We start from the raw sequence: 21,171 nt of genomic DNA, 5'->3' as shown, positions 1-21,171 counted from the left end.
GCTCAGGTGAGTTTAAAAGGCTGCTGTTGATAACAAGGGCATTTGCTAAATAGATGGTGTGTGTGCAACAATATACTGAAAGGTCAATTATATTGTGCAGCTTATCTCACCACCTGTAGTTATTTAGGTGAAAGCTCCAAAATGCTTGCCTAATATGTCTGTTTATCCAAAAGGAAGTAAAAAGGGAGAGCTAGAAAGATAGCATTGCATCACATTACATGGCAATGCAATGCACAGTTGCTGAAGTTGAACCAAAATGAGCTTGTAATCTGGCTTCTGCAACTTTGAACATGAAAAATCCAATGAGGAGAAGAAAAGCAAAGCCAAAGAGTCCATCCCAAAATCCGACAAACAAGCAAAATGAACAAAAAACATTGAATTCAATTCTTTCTGATTTTAGAAACTGCATTAAAGAAGGGGTGCACCGGTCCTGGAGATACTGCAATACCAGGTCAATGCGTGGAGTGGACAGAGCAAGCTCTTTTTCCATCTCCCTGTTCTAAAAATCCATTTAATATATGGTCCCCAGATAGGGGACGTATCAGATATTAAACTGATAAGAACAGATACTACACTTGATCTTAGCCAAAAGGCCGAGAAGCGATAACCAGAATTGGTTTCAAACTACGGAGCCACCCAAGGATCCTGAAAAGTCCATTTGTGGAGATGAGCTCCTGGACTCCCGTTAAGAAGACATGTTGTCAACCTCTAGATCCCTTACATGCCTGCACTTTTCGGCTTGCTGCTGCTGCAATCCACGCGTTTTAGATCTGCATAACTCCACCTCTTTAAACACAGCACCTTCACCCCCTGCTGTTCCCACCCGCCTCAACACCGTTGGAAGGGAGGAGAACCAATTAAGGCGGGGGGTGGGGTGGAACGAGCAGCTGTCTACCCTTAGCAGGAGGGCTCCTGATTACATACCTCTCCTGCTGCTGCTGCTGCTGGCTGTCCAGCAGCAGACTGAAGGTGGCTGCTGCTGTGCACAGGTATATAAAGGCTCAGAGCCTATTATGACACGCGCAGCCAGCGTTCCATTGCCACATTCCATCTACTGCAGGCAGGATACCTGGCTGGCTGAATGTCGCTGAGAAGCTCACAGAGACCGCCATAAGCAACAGTTTAACAGAATGCCACAGACTAATCAACCAAACTTTTTGGGTTGGGTTCTCTTTTATAGTCTGCAGGCATTAAATGAAAGAAGTCAGTGTTCCAGCAGAAGGAGACAACGTTTCAGAAAAGGCATTGTAGCAAACCAAAAAAGAAATTTTAAGCGCAGCAGAGTAACCAGCGCACATACCTGTTAGCTCAGGTGAGTTTAAAAGGCTGCTGTTGATAACAAGGGCATTTGCTAAATAGATGGTGTGTGTGCAACAATATACTGAAAGGTCAATTATATTGTGCAGCTTATCTCACCACCTGTAGTTATTTAGGTGAAAGCTCCAAAATGCTTGCCTAATATGTCTGTTTATCCAAAAGGAAGTAAAAAGGGAGAGCTAGAAAGATAGCATTGCATCACATTACATGGCAATGCAATGCACAGTTGCTGAAGTTGAACCAAAATGAGCTTGTAATCTGGCTTCTGCAACTTTGAACATGAAAAATCCAATGAGGAGAAGAAAAGCAAAGCCAAAGAGTCCATCCCAAAATCCGACAAACAAGCAAAATGAACAAAAAACATTGAATTCAATTCTTTCTGATTTTAGAAACTGCATTAAAGAAGGGGTGCACCGGTCCTGGAGATACTGCAATACCAGGTCAATGCGTGGAGTGGACAGAGCAAGCTCTTTTTCCATCTCCCTGTTCTAAAAATCCATTTAATATATGGTCCCCAGATAGGGGACGTATCAGATATTAAACTGATAAGAACAGATACTACACTTGATCTTAGCCAAAAGGCCGAGAAGCGATAACCAGAATTGGTTTCAAACTACGGAGCCACCCAAGGATCCTGAAAAGTCCATTTGTGGAGATGAGCTCCTGGACTCCCGTTAAGAAGACATGTTGTCAACCTCTAGATCCCTTACATGCCTGCACTTTTCGGCTTGCTGCTGCTGCAATCCACGCGTTTTAGATCTGCATAACTCCACCTCTTTAAACACAGCACCTTCACCCCCTGCTGTTCCCACCCGCCTCAACACCGTTGGAAGGGAGGAGAACCAATTAAGGCGGGGGGTGGGGTGGAACGAGCAGCTGTCTACCCTTAGCAGGAGGGCTCCTGATTACATACCTCTCCTGCTGCTGCTGCTGGCTGTCCAGCAGCAGACTGAAGGTGGCTGCTGCTGTGCACAGGTATATAAAGGCTCAGAGCCTATTATGACACGCGCAGCCAGCGTTCCATTGCCACATTCCATCTACTGCAGGCAGGATACCTGGCTGGCTGAATGTCGCTGAGAAGCTCACAGAGACCGCCATAAGCAACAGTTTAACAGAATGCCACAGACTAATCAACCAAACTTTTTGGGTTGGGTTCTCTTTTATAGTCTGCAGGCATTAAATGAAAGAAGTCAGTGTTCCAGCAGAGGGAGACAACGTTTCAGAAAAGGCATTGTAGCAAACCAAAAAAGAAATTTTAAGCGCAGCAGAGTAACCAGCGCACATACCTGTTAGCTCAGGTGAGTTTAAAAGGCTGCTGTTGATAACAAGGGCATTTGCTAAATAGATGGTGTGTGTGCAACAATATACTGAAAGGTCAATTATATTGTGCAGCTTATCTCACCACCTGTAGTTATTTAGGTGAAAGCTCCAAAATGCTTGCCTAATATGTCTGTTTATCCAAAAGGAAGTAAAAAGGGAGAGCTAGAAAGATAGCATTGCATCACATTACATGGCAATGCAATGCACAGTTGCTGAAGTTGAACCAAAATGAGCTTGTAATCTGGCTTCTGCAACTTTGAACATGAAAAATCCAATGAGGAGAAGAAAAGCAAAGCCAAAGAGTCCATCCCAAAATCCGACAAACAAGCAAAATGAACAAAAAACATTGAATTCAATTCTTTCTGATTTTAGAAACTGCATTAAAGAAGGGGTGCACCGGTCCTGGAGATACTGCAATACCAGGTCAATGCGTGGAGTGGACAGAGCAAGCTCTTTTTCCATCTCCCTGTTCTAAAAATCCATTTAATATATGGTCCCCAGATAGGGGACGTATCAGATATTAAACTGATAAGAACAGATACTACACTTGATCTTAGCCAAAAGGCCGAGAAGCGATAACCAGAATTGGTTTCAAACTACGGAGCCACCCAAGGATCCTGAAAAGTCCATTTGTGGAGATGAGCTCCTGGACTCCCGTTAAGAAGACATGTTGTCAACCTCTAGATCCCTTACATGCCTGCACTTTTCGGCTTGCTGCTGCTGCAATCCACGCGTTTTAGATCTGCATAACTCCACCTCTTTAAACACAGCACCTTCACCCCCTGCTGTTCCCACCCGCCTCAACACCGTTGGAAGGGAGGAGAACCAATTAAGGCGGGGGGTGGGGTGGAACGAGCAGCTGTCTACCCTTAGCAGGAGGGCTCCTGATTACATACCTCTCCTGCTGCTGCTGGCTGTCCAGCAGCAGACTGAAGGTGGCTGCTGCTGTGCACAGGTATATAAAGGCTCAGAGCCTATTATGACACGCGCAGCCAGCGTTCCATTGCCACATTCCATCTACTGCAGGCAGGATACCTGGCTGGCTGAATGTCGCTGAGAAGCTCACAGAGACCGCCATAAGCAACAGTTTAACAGAATGCCACAGACTAATCAACCAAACTTTTTGGGTTGGGTTCTCTTTTATAGTCTGCAGGCATTAAATGAAAGAAGTCAGTGTTCCAGCAGAGGGAGACAACGTTTCAGAAAAGGCATTGTAGCAAACCAAAAAAGAAATTTTAAGCGCAGCAGAGTAACCAGCGCACATACCTGTTAGCTCAGGTGAGTTTAAAAGGCTGCTGTTGATAACAAGGGCATTTGCTAAATAGATGGTGTGTGTGCAACAATATACTGAAAGGTCAATTATATTGTGCAGCTTATCTCACCACCTGTAGTTATTTAGGTGAAAGCTCCAAAATACTTGCCTAATATGTCTGTTTATCCAAAAGGAAGTAAAAAGGGAGAGCTAGAAAGATAGCATTGCATCACATTACATGGCAATGCAATGCACAGTTGCTGAAGTTGAACCAAAATGAGCTTGTAATCTGGCTTCTGCAACTTTGAACATGAAAAATCCAATGAGGAGAAGAAAAGCAAAGCCAAAGAGTCCATCCCAAAATCCGACAAACAAGCAAAATGAACAAAAAACATTGAATTCAATTCTTTCTGATTTTAGAAACTGCATTAAAGAAGGGGTGCACCGGTCCTGGAGATACTGCAATACCAGGTCAATGCGTGGAGTGGACAGAGCAAGCTCTTTTTCCATCTCCCTGTTCTAAAAATCCATTTAATATATGGTCCCCAGATAGGGGACGTATCAGATATTAAACTGATAAGAACAGATACTACACTTGATCTTAGCCAAAAGGCCGAGAAGCGATAACCAGAATTGGTTTCAAACTACGGAGCCACCCAAGTATCCTGAAAAGTCCATTTGTGGAGATGAGCTCCTGGACTCCCGTTAAGAAGACATGTTGTCAACGTCTAGATCCCTTACATGCCTGCACTTTTCGGCTTGCTGCTGCTGCAATCCACGCGTTTTAGATCTGCATAACTCCACCTCTTTAAACACAGCACCTTCACCCCCTGCTGTTCCCACCCGCCTCAACACCGTTGGAAGGGAGGAGAACCAATTAAGGCGGGGGGTGGGGTGGAACGAGCAGCTGTCTACCCTTAGCAGGAGGGCTCCTGATTACATACCTCTCCTGCTGCTGCTGCTGCTGGCTGTCCAGCAGCAGACTGAAGGTGGCTGCTGCTGTGCACAGGTATATAAAGGCTCAGAGCCTATTATGACACGCGCAGCCAGCGTTCCATTGCCACATTCCATCTACTGCAGGCAGGATACCTGGCTGGCTGAATGTCGCTGAGAAGCTCACAGAGACCGCCATAAGCAACAGTTTAACAGAATGCCACAGACTAATCAACCAAACTTTTTGGGTTGGGTTCTCTTTTATAGTCTGCAGGCATTAAATGAAAGAAGTCAGTGTTCCAGCAGAGGGAGACAACGTTTCAGAAAAGGCATTGTAGCAAACCAAAAAAGAAATTTTAAGCGCAGCAGAGTAACCAGCGCACATACCTGTTAGCTCAGGTGAGTTTAAAAGGCTGCTGTTGATAACAAGGGCATTTGCTAAATAGATGGTGTGTGTGCAACAATATACTGAAAGGTCAATTATATTGTGCAGCTTATCTCACCACCTGTAGTTATTTAGGTGAAAGCTCCAAAATACTTGCCTAACATGTCTGTTTATCCAAAAGGAAGTAAAAAGGGAGAGCTAGAAAGATAGCATTGCATCACATTACATGGCAATGCAATGCACAGTTGCTGAAGTTGAACCAAAATGAGCTTGTAATCTGGCTTCTGCAACTTTGAACATGAAAAATCCAATGAGGAGAAGAAAAGCAAAGCCAAAGAGTCCATCCCAAAATCCGACAAACAAGCAAAATGAACAAAAAACATTGAATTCAATTCTTTCTGATTTTAGAAACTGCATTAAAGAAGGGGTGCACCGGTCCTGGAGATACTGCAATACCAGGTCAATGCGTGGAGTGGACAGAGCAAGCTCTTTTTCCATCTCCCTGTTCTAAAAATCCATTTAATATATGGTCCCCAGATAGGGGACGTATCAGATATTAAACTGATAAGAACAGATTTTTTGATTGAAGCTGCATCCAAGGCACTGAAAAATGTGACCGAAGTCACACCAAAACAGCGCACGAGGCGAGGATTCATGTGGACCCTTCCCGGAGGAGAGGGTCCCCAATAAACCATCCCCATCCCTCCGAGCCAGAAGGCCACAGCGAGGGTCAGGGATCTCCGATGCTCTCCCTAGCCGAAGCCGGAGAAGAGCCGTTTTCGTGCTCCCAGCTTCCATCTAGGCTGCCACCCTAGTGGAGCTGGAGCCTGTGTTGGTTTCTCAGCCCAAAGCTGACCGGACCTCCGACCGGGTTTATAAAAATTCCCCTTCCTAGCCCGGAGGCCAGGAATAGGGGGGGTTGCTCAGAAAGTATGATTGGCAAAGGTGCGGCGTGCTACGAAGCCAAGTCTTTCCGGGGTTCCCAGTCCCAGTAAGCTTGGACTCCCACCAGGGCGCCTACTCCTGGGGCACATTGCTCCAAAGCCCTCACACTTACCCAGCCTAGTGACTTCGATCCTGGAGGGCCATGTTTTCCATCAGATAACTCTATGAGCCACCTGGCGTACTAACAAGTGCACCAAACCAGTGTGTAATATGCATCAATTTACTAGGGCAGCCCAAGGACAAAACTGCCTTTTCAAAAGATACTACACTTGATCTTAGCCAAAAGGCCGAGAAGCGATAACCAGAATTGGTTTCAAACTACGGAGCCACCCAAGGATCCTGAAAAGTCCATTTGTGGAGATGAGCTCCTGGACTCCCGTTAAGAAGACATGTTGTCAACCTCTAGATCCCTTACATGCCTGCACTTTTCGGCTTGCTGCTGCTGCAATCCACGCGTTTTAGATCTGCATAACTCCACCTCTTTAAACACAGCACCTTCACCCCCTGCTGTTCCCACCCGCCTCAACACCGTTGGAAGGGAGGAGAACCAATTAAGGCGGGGGGTGGGGTGGAACGAGCAGCTGTCTACCCTTTGCAGGAGGGCTCCTGATTACATACCTCTCCTGCTGCTGCTGCTGCTGGCTGTCCAGCAGCAGACTGAAGGTGGCTGCTGCTGTGCACAGGTATATAAAGGCTCAGAGCCTATTATGACACGCGCAGCCAGCGTTCCATTGCCACATTCCATCTACTGCAGGCAGGATACCTGGCTGGCTGAATGTCGCTGAGAAGCTCACAGAGACCGCCATAAGCAACAGTTTAACAGAATGCCACAGACTAATCAACCAAACTTTTTGGGTTGGGTTCTCTTTTATAGTCTGCAGGCATTAAATGAAAGAAGTCAGTGTTCCAGCAGAGGGAGACAACGTTTCAGAAAAGGCATTGTAGCAAACCAAAAAAGAAATTTTAAGCGCAGCAGAGTAACCAGCGCACATACCTGTTAGCTCAGGTGAGTTTAAAAGGCTGCTGTTGATAACAAGGGCATTTGCTAAATAGATGGTGTGTGTGCAACAATATACTGAAAGGTCAATTATATTGTGCAGCTTATCTCACCACCTGTAGTTATTTAGGTGAAAGCTCCAAAATGCTTGCCTAATATGTCTGTTTATCCAAAAGGAAGTAAAAAGGGAGAGCTAGAAAGATAGCATTGCATCACATTACATGGCAATGCAATGCACAGTTGCTGAAGTTGAACCAAAATGAGCTTGTAATCTGGCTTCTGCAACTTTGAACATGAAAAATCCAATGAGGAGAAGAAAAGCAAAGCCAAAGAGTCCATCCCAAAATCCGACAAACAAGCAAAATGAACAAAAAACATTGAATTCAATTCTTTCTGATTTTAGAAACTGCATTAAAGAAGGGGTGCACCGGTCCTGGAGATACTGCAATACCAGGTCAATGCGTGGAGTGGACAGAGCAAGCTCTTTTTCCATCTCCCTGTTCTAAAAATCCATTTAATATATGGTCCCCAGATAGGGGACGTATCAGATATTAAACTGATAAGAACAGATACTACACTTGATCTTAGCCAAAAGGCCGAGAAGCGATAACCAGAATTGGTTTCAAACTACGGAGCCACCCAAGGATCCTGAAAAGTCCATTTGTGGAGATGAGCTCCTGGACTCCCGTTAAGAAGACATGTTGTCAACCTCTAGATCCCTTACATGCCTGCACTTTTTGGCTTGCTGCTGCTGCAATCCACGCGTTTTAGATCTGCATAACTCCACCTCTTTAAACACAGCACCTTCACCCCCTGCTGTTCCCACCCGCCTCAACACCGTTGGAAGGGAGGAGAACCAATTAAGGCGGGGGGTGGGGTGGAACGAGCAGCTGTCTACCCTTAGCAGGAGGGCTCCTGATTACATACCTCTCCTGCTGCTGCTGCTGCTGGCTGTCCAGCAGCAGACTGAAGGTGGCTGCTGCTGTGCACAGGTATATAAAGGCTCAGAGCCTATTATGACACGCGCAGCCAGCGTTCCATTGCCACATTCCATCTACTGCAGGCAGGATACCTGGCTGGCTGAATGTCGCTGAGAAGCTCACAGAGACCGCCATAAGAAACAGTTTAACAGAATGCCACAGACTAATCAACCAAACTTTTTGGGTTGGGTTCTCTTTTATAGTCTGCAGGCATTAAATGAAAGAAGTCAGTGTTCCAGCAGAGGGAGACAACGTTTCAGAAAAGGCATTGTAGCAAACCAAAAAAGAAATTTTAAGCGCAGCAGAGTAACCAGCGCACATACCTGTTAGCTCAGGTGAGTTTAAAAGGCTGCTGTTGATAACAAGGGCATTTGCTAAATAGATGGTGTGTGTGCAACAATATACTGAAAGGTCAATTATATTGTGCAGCTTATCTCACCACCTGTAGTTATTTAGGTGAAAGCTCCAAAATGCTTGCCTAATATGTCTGTTTATCCAAAAGGAAGTAAAAAGGGAGAGCTAGAAAGATAGCATTGCATCACATTACATGGCAATGCAATGCACAGTTGCTGAAGTTGAACCAAAATGAGCTTGTAATCTGGCTTCTGCAACTTTGAACATGAAAAATCCAATGAGGAGAAGAAAAGCAAAGCCAAAGAGTCCATCCCAAAATCCGACAAACAAGCAAAATGAACAAAAAACATTGAATTCAATTCTTTCTGATTTTAGAAACTGCATTAAAGAAGGGGTGCACCGGTCCTGGAGATACTGCAATACCAGGTCAATGCGTGGAGTGGACAGAGCAAGCTCTTTTTCCATCTCCCTGTTCTAAAAATCCATTTAATATATGGTCCCCAGATAGGGGACGTATCAGATATTAAACTGATAAGAACAGATACTACACTTGATCTTAGCCAAAAGGCCGAGAAGCGATAACCAGAATTGGTTTCAAACTACGGAGCCACCCAAGGATCCTGAAAAGTCCATTTGTGGAGATGAGCTCCTGGACTCCCGTTAAGAAGACATGTTGTCAACCTCTAGATCCCTTACATGCCTGCACTTTTCGGCTTGCTGCTGCTGCAATCCACGCGTTTTAGATCTGCATAACTCCACCTCTTTAAACACAGCACCTTCACCCCCTGCTGTTCGCACCCGCCTCAACACCGTTGGAAAGGAGGAGAACCAATTAAGGCGGGGGGTGGGGTGGAACGAGCAGCTGTCTACCCTTAGCAGGAGGGCTCCTGATTACATACCTCTACTGCTGCTGCTGGCTGTCCAGCAGCAGACTGAAGGTGGCTGCTGCTGTGCACAGGTATATAAAGGCTCAGAGCCTATTATGACACGCGCAGCCAGCGTTCCATTGCCACATTCCATCTACTGCAGGCAGGATACCTGGCTGGCTGAATGTCGCTGAGAAGCTCACAGAGACCGCCATAAGCAACAGTTTAACAGAATGCCACAGACTAATCAACCAAACTTTTTGGGTTGGGTTCTCTTTTATAGTCTGCAGGCATTAAATGAAAGAAGTCAGTGTTCCAGCAGAGGGAGACAACGTTTCAGAAAAGGCATTGTAGCAAACCAAAAAAGAAATTTTAAGCGCAGCAGAGTAACCAGCGCACATACCTGTTAGCTCAGGTGAGTTTAAAAGGCTGCTGTTGATAACAAGGGCATTTGCTAAATAGATGGTGTGTGTGCAACAATATACTGAAAGGTCAATTATATTGTGCAGCTTATCTCACCACCTGTAGTTATTTAGGTGAAAGCTCCAAAATGCTTGCCTAATATGTCTGTTTATCCAAAAGGAAGTAAAAAGGGAGAGCTAGAAAGATAGCATTGCATCACATTACATGGCAATGCAATGCACAGTTGCTGAAGTTGAACCAAAATGAGCTTGTAATCTGGCTTCTGCAACTTTGAACATGAAAAATCCAATGAGGAGAAGAAAAGCAAAGCCAAAGAGTCCATCCCAAAATCCGACAAACAAGCAAAATGAACAAAAAACATTGAATTCAATTCTTTCTGATTTTAGAAACTGCATTAAAGAAGGGGTGCACCGGTCCTGGAGATACTGCAATACCAGGTCAATGCGTGGAGTGGACAGAGCAAGCTCTTTTTCCATCTCCCTGTTCTAAAAATCCATTTAATATATGGTCCCCAGATAGGGGACGTATCAGATATTAAACTGATAAGAACAGATACTACACTTGATCTTAGCCAAAAGGCCGAGAAGCGATAACCAGAATTGGTTTCAAACTACGGAGCCACCCAAGGATCCTGAAAAGTTCATTTGTGGAGGTGAGCTCCTGGACTCCCGTTAAGAAGACATGTTGTCAACCTCTAGATCCCTTACATGCCTGCACTTTTCGGCTTGCTGCTGCTGCAATCCACGCGTTTTAGATCTGCATAACTCCACCTCTTTAAACACAGCACCTTCACCCCCTGCTGTTCCCACCCGCCTCAACACCGTTGGAAGGGAGGAGAACCAATTAAGGCGGGGGGTGGGGTGGAACGAGCAGCTGTCTACCCTTAGCAGGAGGGCTCCTGATTACATACCTCTCCTGCTGCTGCTGGCTGTCCAGCAGCAGACTGAAGGTGGCTGCTGCTGTGCACAGGTATATAAAGGCTCAGAGCCTATTATGACACGCGCAGCCAGCGTTCCATTGCCACATTCCATCTACTGCAGGCAGGATACCTGGCTGGCTGAATGTCGCTGAGAAGCTCACAGAGACCGCCATAAGCAACAGTTTAACAGAATGCCACAGACTAATCAACCAAACTTTTTGGGTTGGGTTCTCTTTTATAGTCTGCAGGCATTAAATGAAAGAAGTCAGTGTTCCAGCAGAGGGAGACAACGTTTCAGAAAAGGCATTGTAGCAAACCAAAAAAGAAATTTTAAGCGCAGCAGAGTAACCAGCGCACATACCTGTTAGCTCAGGTGAGTTTAAAAGGCTGCTGTTGATAACAAGGGCATTTGCTAAATAGATGGTGTGTGTGCAACAATATACTGAAAGGTCAATTATATTGTGCAGCTTATCTCACCACCTGTAGTTATTTAGGTGAAAGCTCCAAAATGCTTGCCTAATATGTCTGTTTATCCAAAAGGAAGTAAAAAGGGAGAGCTAGAAAGATAGCATTGCATCACATTACATGGCAATGCAATGCACAGTTGCTGAAGTTGAACCAAAATGAGCTTGTAATCTGGCTTCTGCAACTTTGAACATGAAAAATCCAATGAGGAGAAGAAAAGCAAAGCCAAAGAGTCCATCCCAAAATCCGACAAACAAGCAAAATGAACAAAAAACATTGAATTCAATTCTTTCTGATTTTAGAAACTGCATTAAAGAAGGGGTGCACCGGTCCTGGAGATACTGCAATACCAGGTCAATGCGTGGAGTGGACAGAGCAAGCTCTTTTTCCATCTCCCTGTTCTAAAAATCCATTTAATATATGGTCCCCAGATAGGGGACGTATCAGATATTAAACTGATAAGAACAGATACTACACTTGATCTTAGCCAAAAGGCCGAGAAGCGATAACCAGAATTGGTTTCAAACTACGGAGCCACCCAAGGATCCTGAAAAGTCCATTTGTGGAGATGAGCTCCTGGACTCCCGTTAAGAAGACATGTTGTCAACCTCTAGATCCCTTACATGCCTGCACTTTTCGGCTTGCTGCTGCTGCAATCCACGCGTTTTAGATCTGCATAACTCCACCTCTTTAAACACAGCACCTTCACCCCCTGCTGTTCCCACCCGCCTCAACACCGTTGGAAGGGAGGAGAACCAATTAAGGCGGGGGGTGGGGTGGAACGAGCAGCTGTCTACCCTTAGCAGGAGGGCTCCTGATTACATACCTCTCCTGCTGCTGCTGCTGGCTGTCCAGCAGCAGACTGAAGGTGGCTGCTGCTGTGCACAGGTATATAAAGGCTCAGAGCCTATTATGACACGCGCAGCCAGCGTTCCATTGCCACATTCCATCTACTGCAGGCAGGATACCTGGCTGGCTGAATGTCGCTGAGAAGCTCACAGAGACCGCCATAAGCAACAGTTTAACAGAATGCCACAGACTAATCAACCAAACTTTTTGGGTTGGGTTCTCTTTTATAGTCTGCAGGCATTAAATGAAAGAAGTCAGTGTTCCAGCAGAAGGAGACAACGTTTCAGAAAAGGCATTGTAGCAAACCAAAAAAGAAATTTTAAGCGCAGCAGAGTAACCAGCGCACATACCTGTTAGCTCAGGTGAGTTTAAAAGGCTGCTGTTGATAACAAGGGCATTTGCTAAATAGATGGTGTGTGTGCAACAATATACTGAAAGGTCAATTATATTGTGCAGCTTATCTCACCACCTGTAGTTATTTAGGTGAAAGCTCCAAAATGCTTGCCTAATATGTCTGTTTATCCAAAAGGAAGTAAAAAGGGAGAGCTAGAAAGATAGCATTGCATCACATTACATGGCAATGCAATGCACAGTTGCTGAAGTTGAACCAAAATGAGCTTGTAATCTGGCTTCTGCAACTTTGAACATGAAAAATCCAATGAGGAGAAGAAAAGCAAAGCCAAAGAGTCCATCCCAAAATCCGACAAACAAGCAAAATGAACAAAAAACATTGAATTCAATTCTTTCTGATTTTAGAAACTGCATTAAAGAAGGGGTGCACCGGTCCTGGAGATACTGCAATACCAGGTCAATGCGTGGAGTGGACAGAGCAAGCTCTTTTTCCATCTCCCTGTTCTAAAAATCCATTTAATATATGGTCCCCAGATAGGGGACGTATCAGATATTAAACTGATAAGAACAGATACTACACTTGATCTTAGCCAAAAGGCCGAGAAGCGATAACCAGAATTGGTTTCAAACTACGGAGCCACCCAAGGATCCTGAAAAGTCCATTTGTGGAGATGAGCTCCTGGACTCCCGTTAAGAAGACATGTTGTCAACCTCTAGATCCCTTACATGCCTGCACTTTTCGGCTTGCTGCTGCTGCAATCCACGCGTTTTAGATCTGCATAACTCCACCTCTTTAAACACAGCACCTTCACCCCCTGCTGTTCCCACCCGCCTCAACACCGTTGGAAGGGAGGAGAACCAATTAAGGCGGGGGATGGGGTGGAACGAGCAGCTGTCTACCCTTAGCAGGAGGGCTCCTGATTACATACCTCTCCTGCTGCTGCTGGCTGTCCAGCAGCAGACTGAAGGTGGCTGCTGCTGTGCACAGGTATATAAAGGCTCAGAGCCTATTATGACACGCGCAGCCAGCGTTCCATTGCCACATTCCATCTACTGCAGGCAGGATACCTGGCTGGCTGAATGTCGCTGAGAAGCTCACAGAGACCGCCATAAGCAACAGTTTAACAGAATGCCACAGACTAATCAACCAAACTTTTTGGGTTGGGTTCTCTTTTATAGTCTGCAGGCATTAAATGAAAGAAGTCAGTGTTCCAGCAGAGGGAGACAACGTTTCAGAAAAGGCATTGTAGCAAACCAAAAAAGAAATTTTAAGCGCAGCAGAGTAACCAGCGCACATACCTGTTAGCTCAGGTGAGTTTAAAAGGCTGCTGTTGATAACAAGGGCATTTGCTAAATAGATGGTGTGTGTGCAACAATATACTGAAAGGTCAATTATATTGTGCAGCTTATCTCACCACCTGTAGTTATTTAGGTGAAAGCTCCAAAATGCTTGCCTAATATGTCTGTTTATCCAAAAGGAAGTAAAAAGGGAGAGCTAGAAAGATAGCATTGCATCACATTACATGGCAATGCAATGCACAGTTGCTGAAGTTGAACCAAAATGAGCTTGTAATCTGGCTTCTGCAACTTTGAACATGAAAAATCCAATGAGGAGAAGAAAAGCAAAGCCAAAGAGTCCATCCCAAAATCCGACAAACAAGCAAAATGAACAAAAAACATTGAATTCAATTCTTTCTGATTTTAGAAACTGCATTAAAGAAGGGGTGCACCGGTCCTGGAGATACTGCAATACCAGGTCAATGCGTGGAGTGGACAGAGCAAGCTCTTTTTCCATCTCCCTGTTCTAAAAATCCATTTAATATATGGTCCCCAGATAGGGGACGTATCAGATATTAAACTGATAAGAACAGATACTACACTTGATCTTAGCCAAAAGGCCGAGAAGCGATAACCAGAATTGGTTTCAAACTACGGAGCCACCCAAGGATCCTGAAAAGTCCATTTGTGGAGATGAGCTCCTGGACTCCCGTTAAGAAGACATGTTGTCAACCTCTAGATCCCTTACATGCCTGCACTTTTCGGCTTGCTGCTGCTGCAATCCACGCGTTTTAGATCTGCATAACTCCACCTCTTTAAACACAGCACCTTCACCCCCTGCTGTTCCCACCTGCCTCAACACCGTTGGAAGGGAGGAGAACCAATTAAGGCGGGGGGTGGGGTGGAACGAGCAGCTGTCTACCCTTAGCAGGAGGGCTCCTGATTACATACCTCTCCTGCTGCTGCTGCTGCTGGCTGTCCAGCAGCAGACTGAAGGTGGCTGCTGCTGTGCACAGGTATATAAAGGCTTAGAGCCTATTATGACACGCGCAGCCAGCGTTCCATTGCCACATTCCATCTACTGCAGGCAGGATACCTGGCTGGCTGAATGTCGCTGAGAAGCTCACAGAGACCGCCATAAGCAACAGTTTAACAGAATGCCACAGACTAATCAACCAAACTTTTTGGGTTGGGTTCTCTTTTATAGTCTGCAGGCATTAAATGAAAGAAGTCAGTGTTCCAGCAGAGGGAGACAACGTTTCAGAAAAGGCATTGTAGCAAACCAAAAAAGAAATTTTAAGCGCAGCAGAGTAACCAGCGCACATACCTGTTAGCTCAGGTGAGTTTAAAAGGCTGCTGTTGATAACAAGGGCATTTGCTAAATAGATGGTGTGTGTGCAACAATATACTGAAAGGTCAATTATATTGTGCAGCTTATCTCACCACCTGTAGTTATTTAGGTGAAAGCTCCAAAATGCTTGCCTAATATGTCTGTTTATCCAAAAGGAAGTAAAAAGGGAGAGCTAGAAAGATAGCATTGCATCACATTACATGGCAATGCAATGCACAGTTGCTGAAGTTGAACCAAAATGAGCTTGTAATCTGGCTTCTGCAACTTTGAACATGAAAAATCCAATGAGGAGAAGAAAAGCAAAGCCAAAGAGTCCATCCCAAAATCCGACAAACAAGCAAAATGAACAAAAAACATTGAATTCAATTCTTTCTGATTTTAGAAACTGCATTAAAGAAGGGGTGCACCGGTCCTGGAGATACTGCAATACCAGGTCAATGCGTGGAGTGGACAGAGCAAGCTCTTTTTCCATCTCCCTGTTCTAAAAATCCATTTAATATATGGTCCCCAGATAGGGGACGTATCAGATATTAAACTGATAAGAACAGATACTACACTTGATCTTAGCCAAAAGGCCGAGAAGCGATAACCAGAATTGGTTTCAAACTACGGAGCCACCCAAGGATCCTGAAAAGTCCATTTGTGGAGATGAGCTCCTGGACTCCCGTTAAGAAGACATGTTGTCAACCTCTAGATCCCTTACATGCCTGCACTTTTCGGCTTGCTGCTGCTGCAATCCACGCGTTTTAGATCTGCATAACTTCACCTCTTTAAACACAGCACCTTCACCCCCTGCTGTTCCCACCCGCCTCAACACCGTTGGAAGGGAGGAGAACCAATTAAGGCGGGGGGTGGGGTGGAACGAGCAGCTGTCTACCCTTAGCAGGAGGGCTCCTGATTACATACCTCTCCTGCTGCTGCTGCTGCTGGCTGTCCAGCAGCAGACTGAAGGTGGCTGCTGCTGTGCACAGGTATATAAAGGCTCAGAGCCTATTATGACACGCGCAGCCAGCGTTCCATTGCCACATTCCATCTACTGCAGGCAGGATACCTGGCTGGCTGAATGTCGCTGAGAAGCTCACAGAGACCGCCATAAGCAACAGTTTAACAGAATGCCACAGACTAATCAACCAAACTTTTTGGGTTGGGTTCTCTTTTATAGTCTGCAGGCATTAAATGAAAGAAGTCAGTGTTCCAGCAGAGGGAGACAACGTTTCAGAAAAGGCATTGTAGCAAACCAAAAAAGAAATTTTAAGCGCAGCAGAGTAACCAGCGCACATACCTGTTAGCTCAGGTGAGTTTAAAAGGCTGCTGTTGATAACAAGGGCATTTGCTAAATAGATGGTGTGTGTGCAACAATATACTGAAAGGTCAATTATATTGTGCAGCTTATCTCACCACCTGTAGTTATTTAGGTGAAAGCTCCAAAATGCTTGCCTAATATGTCTGTTTATCCAAAAGGAAGTAAAAAGGGAGAGCTAGAAAGATAGCATTGCATCACATTACATGGCAATGCAATGCACAGTTGCTGAAGTTGAACCAAAATGAGCTTGTAATCTGGCTTCTGCAACTTTGAACATGAAAAATCCAATGAGGAGAAGAAAAGCAAAGCCAAAGAGTCCATCCCAAAATCCGACAAACAAGCAAAATGAACAAAAAACATTGAATTCAATTCTTTCTGATTTTAGAAACTGCATTAAAGAAGGGGTGCACCGGTCCTGGAGATACTGCAATACCAGGTCAATGCGTGGAGTGGACAGAGCAAGCTCTTTTTCCATCTCCCTGTTCTAAAAATCCATTTAATATATGGTCCCCAGATAGGGGACGTATCAGATATTAAACTGATAAGAACAGATACTACACTTGATCTTAGCCAAAAGGCCGAGAAGCGATAACCAGAATTGGTTTCAAACTACGGAGCCACCCAAGGATCCTGAAAAGTCCATTTGTGGAGATGAGCTCCTGGACTCCCGTTAAGAAGACATGTTGTCAACCTCTAGATCCCTTACATGCCTGCACTTTTCGGCTTGCTGCTGCTGCAATCCACGCGTTTTAGATCTGCATAACTCCACCTCTTTAAACACAGCACCTTCACCCCCTGCTGTTCCCACCCGCCTCAACACCGTTGGAAGGGAGGAGAACCAATTAAGGCGGGGGGTGGGGTGGAACGAGCAGCTGTCTACCCTTAGCAGGAGGGCTCCTGATTACATACCTCTCCTGCTGCTGCTGCTGCTGGCTGTCCAGCAGCAGACTGAAGGTGGCTGCTGCTGTGCACAGGTATATAAAGGCTCAGAGCCTATTATGACACGCGCAGCCAGCGTTCCATTGCCACATTCCATCTACTGCAGGCAGGATACCTGGCTGGCTGAATGTCGCTGAGAAGCTCACAGAGACCGCCATAAGCAACAGTTTAACAGAATGCCACAGACTAATCAACCAAACTTTTTGGGTTGGGTTCTCTTTTATAGTCTGCAGGCATTAAATGAAAGAAGTCAGTGTTCCAGCAGAGGGAGACAACGTTTCAGAAAAGGCATTGTAGCAAACCAAAAAAGAAATTTTAAGCGCAGCAGAGTAACCAGCGCACATACCTGTTAGCTCAGGTGAGTTTAAAAGGCTGCTGTTGATAACAAGGGCATTTGCTAAATAGATGGTGTGTGTGCAACAATATACTGAAAGGTCAATTATATTGTGCAGCTTATCTCACCACCTGTAGTTATTTAGGTGAAAGCTCCAAAATGTTTGCCTAATATGTCTGTTTATCCAAAAGGAAGTAAAAAGGGAGAGCTAGAAAGATAGCATTGCATCACATTACATGGCAATGCAATGCACAGTTGCTGAAGTTGAACCAAAATGAGCTTGTAATCTGGCTTCTGCAACTTTGAACATGAAAAATCCAATGAGGAGAAGAAAAGCAAAGCCAAAGAGTCCATCCCAAAATCCGACAAACAAGCAAAATGAACAAAAAACATTGAATTCAATTCTTTCTGATTTTAGAAACTGCATTAAAGAAGGGGTGCACCGGTCCTGGAGATACTGCAATACCAGGTCAATGCGTGGAGTGGACAGAGCAAGCTCTTTTTCCATCTCCCTGTTCTAAAAATCCATTTAATATATGGTCCCCAGATAGGGGACGTATCAGATATTAAACTGATAAGAACAGATACTACACTTGATCTTAGCCAAAAGGCCGAGAAGCGATAACCAGAATTGGTTTCAAACTACGGAGCCACCCAAGGATCCTGAAAAGTCCATTTGTGGAGATGAGCTCCTGGACTCCCGTTAAGAAGACATGTTGTCAACCTCTAGATCCCTTACATGCCTGCACTTTTCGGCTTGCTGCTGCTGCAATCCACGCGTTTTAGATCTGCATAACTCCACCTCTTTAAACACAGCACCTTCACCCCCTGCTGTTCCCACCCGCCTCAACACCGTTGGAAGGGAGGAGAACCAATTAAGGCGGGGGGTGGGGTGGAACGAGCAGCTGTCTACCCTTAGCAGGAGGGCTCCTGATTACATACCTCTCCTGCTGCTGCTGCTGCTGGCTGTCCAGCAGCAGACTGAAGGTGGCTGCTGCTGTGCACAGGTATATAAAGGCTCAGAGCCTATTATGACACGCGCAGCCAGCGTTCCATTGCCACATTCCATCTACTGCAGGCAGGATACCTGGCTGGCTGAATGTCGCTGAGAAGCTCACAGAGACCGCCATAAGCAACAGTTTAACAGAATGCCACAGACTAATCAACCAAACTTTTTGGGTTGGGTTCTCTTTTATAGTCTGCAGGCATTAAATGAAAGAAGTCAGTGTTCCAGCAGAGGGAGACAACGTTTCAGGAAAGGCATTGTAGCAAACCAAAAAAGAAATTTTAAGCGCAGCAGAGTAACCAGCGCACATACCTGTTAGCTCAGGTGAGTTTAAAAGGCTGCTGTTGATAACAAGGGCATTTGCTAAATAGATGGTGTGTGTGCAACAATATACTGAAAGGTCAATTATATTGTGCAGCTTATCTCACCACCTGTAGTTATTTAGGTGAAAGCTCCAAAATGCTTGCCTAATATGTCTGTTTATCCAAAAGGAAGTAAAAAGGGAGAGCTAGAAAGATAGCATTGCATCACATTACATGGCAATGCAATGCACAGTTGCTGAAGTTGAACCAAAATGAGCTTGTAATCTGGCTTCTGCAACTTTGAACATGAAAAATCCAATGAGGAGAAGAAAAGCAAAGCCAAAGAGTCCATCCCAAAATCCGACAAACAAGCAAAATGAACAAAAAACATTGAATTCAATTCTTTCTGATTTTAGAAACTGCATTAAAGAAGGGGTGCACCGGTCCTGGAGATACTGCAATACCAGGTCAATGCGTGGAGTGGACAGAGCAAGCTCTTTTTCCATCTCCCTGTTCTAAAAATCCATTTAATATATGGTCCCCAGATAGGGGACGTATCAGATATTAAACTGATAAGAACAGATACTACACTTGATCTTAGCCAAAAGGCCGAGAAGCGATAACCAGAATTGGTTTCAAACTACGGAGCCACCCAAGGATCCTGAAAAGTCCATTTGTGGAGATGAGCTCCTGGACTCCCGTTAAGAAGACATGTTGTCAACCTCTAGATCCCTTACATGCCTGCACTTTTCGGCTTGCTGCTGCTGCAATCCACGCGTTTTAGATCTGCATAACTCCACCTCTTTAAACACAGCACCTTCACCCCCTGCTGTTCCCACCCGCCTCAACACCGTTGGAAGGGAGGAGAACCAATTAAGGCGGGGGGTGGGGTGGAACGAGCAGCTGTCTACCCTTAGCAGGAGGGCTCCTGATTACATACCTCTCCTGCTGCTGCTGCTGCTGGCTGTCCAGCAGCAGACTGAAGGTGGCTGCTGCTGTGCACAGGTATATAAAGGCTCAGAGCCTATTATGACACGCGCAGCCAGCGTTCCATTGCCACATTCCATCTACTGCAGGCAGGATACCTGGCTGGCTGAATGTCGCTGAGAAGCTCACAGAGACCGCCATAAGCAACAGTTTAACAGAATGCCACAGACTAATCAACCAAACTTTTTGGGTTGGGTTCTCTTTTATAGTCTGCAGGCATTAAATGAAAGAAGTCAGTGTTCCAGCAGAGGGAGACAACGTTTCAGAAAAGGCATTGTAGCAAACCAAAAAAGAAATTTTAAGCGCAGCAGAGTAACCAGCGCACATACCTGTTAGCTCAGGTGAGTTTAAAAGGCTGCTGTTGATAACAAGGGCATTTGCTAAATAGATGGTGTGTGTGCAACAATATACTGAAAGGTCAATTATATTGTGCAGCTTATCTCACCACCTGTAGTTATTTAGGTGAAAGCTCCAAAATGCTTGCCTAGTATGTCTGTTTATCCAAAAGGAAGTAAAAAGGGAGAGCTAGAAAGATAGCATTGCATCACATTACATGGCAATGCAATGCACAGTTGCTGAAGTTGAACCAAAATGAGCTTGTAATCTGGCTTCTGCAACTTTGAACATGAAAAATCCAATGAGGAGAAGAAAAGCAAAGCCAAAGAGTCCATCCCAAAATCCGACAAACAAGCAAAATGAACAAAAAACATTGAATTCAATTCTTTCTGATTTTAGAAACTGCATTAAAGAAGGGGTGCACCGGTCCTGGAGATACTGCAATACCAGGTCAATGCGTGGAGTGGACAGAGCAAGCTCTTTTTCCATCTCCCTGTTCTAAAAATCCATTTAATATATGGTCCCCAGATAGGGGACGTATCAGATATTAAACTGATAAGAACAGATACTACACTTGATCTTAGCCAAAAGGCCGAGAAGCGATAACCAGAATTGGTTTCAAACTACGGAGCCACCCAAGGATCCTGAAAAGTCCATTTGTGGAGATGAGCTCCTGGACTCCCGTTAAGAAGACATGTTGTCAACCTCTAGATCCCTTACATGCCTGCACTTTTCGGCTTGCTGCTGCTGCAATCCACGCGTTTTAGATCTGCATAACTCCACCTCTTTAAACACAGCACCTTCACCCCCTGCTGTTCGCACCCGCCTCAACACCGTTGGAAAGGAGGAGAACCAATTAAGGCGGGGGGTGGGGTGGAACGAGCAGCTGTCTACCCTTAGCAGGAGGGCTCCTGATTACATACCTCTACTGCTGCTGCTGCTGCTGGCTGTCCAGCAGCAGACTGAAGGTGGCTGCTGC

At 45.2% G+C, this 21,171-nt stretch overlaps 16 non-coding genes and 1 pseudogene across 16 annotated transcripts; all 17 read right to left on the bottom strand.

Annotated features, from left to right (window-relative positions):
* Positions 1–414: 414 nt before the first annotated feature.
* On the bottom strand, positions 415–605 carry LOC141212678 (U2 spliceosomal RNA). The gene has a single exon (XR_012282377.1). It is a non-coding gene; the product is annotated as a U2 spliceosomal RNA (small nuclear RNA).
* Positions 606–1,720: 1,115 nt separating this feature from the next.
* On the bottom strand, positions 1,721–1,911 carry LOC141212676 (U2 spliceosomal RNA). The gene has a single exon (XR_012282376.1). It is a non-coding gene; the product is annotated as a U2 spliceosomal RNA (small nuclear RNA).
* A 1,112-nt stretch (positions 1,912–3,023) lies between these two features.
* LOC141212675 (U2 spliceosomal RNA) lies at positions 3,024–3,214 on the bottom strand. The gene has a single exon (XR_012282375.1). It is a non-coding gene; the product is annotated as a U2 spliceosomal RNA (small nuclear RNA).
* A 1,109-nt stretch (positions 3,215–4,323) lies between these two features.
* On the bottom strand, positions 4,324–4,514 carry LOC141212674 (U2 spliceosomal RNA). Its single transcript, XR_012282374.1, has one exon. It is a non-coding gene; the product is annotated as a U2 spliceosomal RNA (small nuclear RNA).
* A 1,115-nt stretch (positions 4,515–5,629) lies between these two features.
* LOC141212626 (U2 spliceosomal RNA) lies at positions 5,630–5,811 on the bottom strand. The gene has a single exon (XR_012282340.1). It is a non-coding gene; the product is annotated as a U2 spliceosomal RNA (small nuclear RNA).
* Positions 5,812–6,335: 524 nt separating this feature from the next.
* LOC141212644 (U2 spliceosomal RNA) lies at positions 6,336–6,451 on the bottom strand (annotated as a pseudogene).
* Positions 6,452–7,566: 1,115 nt separating this feature from the next.
* On the bottom strand, positions 7,567–7,757 carry LOC141212673 (U2 spliceosomal RNA). The gene has a single exon (XR_012282373.1). It is a non-coding gene; the product is annotated as a U2 spliceosomal RNA (small nuclear RNA).
* Positions 7,758–8,872: 1,115 nt separating this feature from the next.
* Positions 8,873–9,063, bottom strand: LOC141212672 (U2 spliceosomal RNA). Its single transcript, XR_012282372.1, has one exon. It is a non-coding gene; the product is annotated as a U2 spliceosomal RNA (small nuclear RNA).
* A 1,109-nt stretch (positions 9,064–10,172) lies between these two features.
* Positions 10,173–10,363, bottom strand: LOC141212671 (U2 spliceosomal RNA). The gene has a single exon (XR_012282371.1). It is a non-coding gene; the product is annotated as a U2 spliceosomal RNA (small nuclear RNA).
* Positions 10,364–11,472: 1,109 nt separating this feature from the next.
* LOC141212669 (U2 spliceosomal RNA) lies at positions 11,473–11,663 on the bottom strand. Its single transcript, XR_012282369.1, has one exon. It is a non-coding gene; the product is annotated as a U2 spliceosomal RNA (small nuclear RNA).
* Positions 11,664–12,775: 1,112 nt separating this feature from the next.
* Positions 12,776–12,966, bottom strand: LOC141212668 (U2 spliceosomal RNA). Its single transcript, XR_012282368.1, has one exon. It is a non-coding gene; the product is annotated as a U2 spliceosomal RNA (small nuclear RNA).
* Positions 12,967–14,075: 1,109 nt separating this feature from the next.
* On the bottom strand, positions 14,076–14,266 carry LOC141212667 (U2 spliceosomal RNA). The gene has a single exon (XR_012282367.1). It is a non-coding gene; the product is annotated as a U2 spliceosomal RNA (small nuclear RNA).
* Positions 14,267–15,381: 1,115 nt separating this feature from the next.
* LOC141212666 (U2 spliceosomal RNA) lies at positions 15,382–15,572 on the bottom strand. Its single transcript, XR_012282366.1, has one exon. It is a non-coding gene; the product is annotated as a U2 spliceosomal RNA (small nuclear RNA).
* Positions 15,573–16,687: 1,115 nt separating this feature from the next.
* Positions 16,688–16,878, bottom strand: LOC141212665 (U2 spliceosomal RNA). The gene has a single exon (XR_012282365.1). It is a non-coding gene; the product is annotated as a U2 spliceosomal RNA (small nuclear RNA).
* Positions 16,879–17,993: 1,115 nt separating this feature from the next.
* Positions 17,994–18,184, bottom strand: LOC141212664 (U2 spliceosomal RNA). The gene has a single exon (XR_012282364.1). It is a non-coding gene; the product is annotated as a U2 spliceosomal RNA (small nuclear RNA).
* Positions 18,185–19,299: 1,115 nt separating this feature from the next.
* On the bottom strand, positions 19,300–19,490 carry LOC141212663 (U2 spliceosomal RNA). The gene has a single exon (XR_012282363.1). It is a non-coding gene; the product is annotated as a U2 spliceosomal RNA (small nuclear RNA).
* Positions 19,491–20,605: 1,115 nt separating this feature from the next.
* On the bottom strand, positions 20,606–20,796 carry LOC141212662 (U2 spliceosomal RNA). Its single transcript, XR_012282362.1, has one exon. It is a non-coding gene; the product is annotated as a U2 spliceosomal RNA (small nuclear RNA).
* Positions 20,797–21,171: the final 375 nt, after the last annotated feature.

Source organism: Phyllobates terribilis, unplaced genomic scaffold (assembly GCF_046119375.1).
Source record: "Phyllobates terribilis strain yellow unplaced genomic scaffold, ASM4611937v1 Scaffold_180__1_contigs__length_3869351, whole genome shotgun sequence".
NCBI classification, from domain to species: domain Eukaryota; kingdom Metazoa; phylum Chordata; class Amphibia; order Anura; family Dendrobatidae; genus Phyllobates; species Phyllobates terribilis.
This window is presented reverse-complemented; position numbering and strand designations above follow the sequence as displayed.